Source organism: Babylonia areolata, chromosome 1, assembly GCF_041734735.1.
Source record: "Babylonia areolata isolate BAREFJ2019XMU chromosome 1, ASM4173473v1, whole genome shotgun sequence".
Taxonomy (NCBI): Eukaryota; Metazoa; Mollusca; class Gastropoda; order Neogastropoda; family Buccinidae; genus Babylonia; species Babylonia areolata.
In genome coordinates, this window is record NC_134876.1 from 100621668 (window position 1) to 100624167 (window position 2500).

Here is a 2500-nt window from a genome sequence, read left to right on the forward strand (position 1 = left end):
CACGCTATTAGCAACATGCAGCAAGCTTGCAACAGTAGCAGCAACAGCAGCAACAAAACAAAGCGAGTCATCACAAAGAGAGTCCAGGAGACTATTGCTGTATTGCTGTGCCACACAAAAGTTAATCAAATATTTGTCCAATCAATTTGCAGTTCTTCCATGCGAACACTCACGTCACACAAGCCTAAAAATAAAAGCATAAAATTAAAAAAAAAACGCAATAAGAAATGCAACAGCCCAAAAAAGCTTCCCGAAACAAAACCAAAAAAACCCCCTGTAAATGCTTGCTTGCTATTCGCTGTGAGTCCTCAAACCCGCCTGGTCCCTTCTCTCCACACTGCGGGGACAGAAAGAATAGGATATGAGGTGGATCAGCCAGGCACGAGTTATATTCAGACCAATCTAGTCACTGTGTGTGTGTGTGTGTGTGTGTGTGTGTGTGTGTGCAAATGTTATTGCACAAACCAGTGAATATTACACTTATGGACGGAGAGAGAGAGAGAGAGAGAGAGAGAGAGAGAGAACAAATGAACGAATGAATTTTTTTGCCGGCGTCTTCCGATAAGCACTATGGCAAATCCTAGAAAGAAAATTGTAAGAAAAAAAGGAAGCATAGACATTGAGTGGAAAGAGAGGGGGCGGGGGGAGAAGGAAGCCAGCCAGCTAGCCACACAGACAGAGAAGAGAAAAGAGGAAAAGAAAATGTGAGTAAAATATTCAAACATTTATTTTAAATAAAAGAAAAATAGAGAGATCGGGAAGAGAAGAGAAAGAGAGAGAGGAGAGAGAGAGAGGGAGGAGAGAGAGAGGGGAGAGACGAGGGAGAGAAAGGGGAGAGAGAGTGAGGGAGAGAGAGAGAGAGAGACAGACAAACAGACAGACTCAGACACAGAGTAAGAAAACACACAGAGAATGAAACAGACAGGGGTGAAGGTGCTAGTGGCAAAGACGAACAACAGACATGAAGATCAGTCTAATTCCCCGTTTATACCTCAGAAAAAGAAAAAAAAAACCAACAACAATGGCAACAACAATAACAACAACAACAAAAACAGAAGCAGCAACAAGGAACGGAAAAAAAAGGGAGGCAATCGATTGTGTGAATCAGAACAACGCATCGAGACAAAAAGAGAAATCCACTTAGAATCGTATGTCTTCCCAGTAATGACGTTGGGCGGACAGACCAGAGATGTCTTGGGAACCAGAGTATGGTCCAGTGCCAAGTCTCAGGATTTCCCCCCGTAACCTCGTCTCCTGTCTATGATCTACACTGTCCTGTTTGCTCAGCAGTCTGCCTTTCTGGTTACCCACAGTCGTTTTCTTTTTCTTTATATCTTCTCTTCTTCTTCTTTTTTTTTTCTTGAGGGAGTAAGGTTGGGGCCAGTGGCGGTGGGTCTAAGCACACATTGTCCCACGCACTGCACCCTGCAAGAATATTTTGTTTGCTTCTCCTTCCCATCCACAACGTTTGCCCGTGACTGAAATAACTGCTTCTGTCTGACTGATATAAATTAATATTTCTAGTTTGCCTCCACTCTCCCAACCGATCGAAAAAAAAAAGAAATAAAACTGCACGCAGGAAAAAAACAATACACAAAAATGGGTGGCGCTGTTGTGTAGCGACGCAGTCTCCCCGGGGAGAGCAGCCCGAATTTCACACAGAGAAATCTGTTGTGAGAAAAAGAGAAATAGAAATACAAATACCCCCCATTCTCACCGCCCCAAAGTTTTGGTAAAGTCTGAAAACATATATCACTTCCAGGTTAGGATACACTCAGACACAAGAGGAAAAGGTTCAAAAAACGACCACAAAGTAACGGAAAAAGGGGGGCATTGATTCTTTTTTTCTGATTCGAGACAAAAACAGAAATCCACATAGAATCGTATGTCCTTTCAGGAACGACGTTGGCAGAATGGTTAAGATGCTCATCTGCCAGTACAGTGTCCGAGACCGTCAGAGTTGGAAACCCGTTCTCGCCATTTCTCCTAGTCATTGGAGTGAGGCGATGACCCGATGTTCCGGCTACAGCACGCTCTTGGCGCAGTGAAGGAGAGTCCATTAACATGAGTGTTATCCTCTGGCAAAGGTGTATTGAAGAAATTCATTCCTGTGGGTACACAAATATCTACGCATCAACACCAGGCCTGACAAAGCTCGTCTGGTTATGCTGCTCGTCGTATACCTGCCAGGCAGTTGTGGTTTTAGCGTATATGGGTTTGTTCGAACGCAGTGACACCTTCTTGAGAAACCGAAACGGACGTTGGGCGGACAGAGCAGAAATATCTTAGGAACCAGAGTATGGTCCAGTGTCAAGTCTCAGGACCCCCACCCCCCCCCCCCACCCCCCTCTATCGCCCAGTAACCTTGTCTCCTGTATAGTGGAGTGATGGCTCAGAGGTAACGCGTCCGCCTAGGAAGCGAGATAATCTGAAACCGCCGGTTCGAATCACGGCTCAGCCGCCAGTATTTTCTCCCCCTCCACTAGACCTTGAGTGGTGG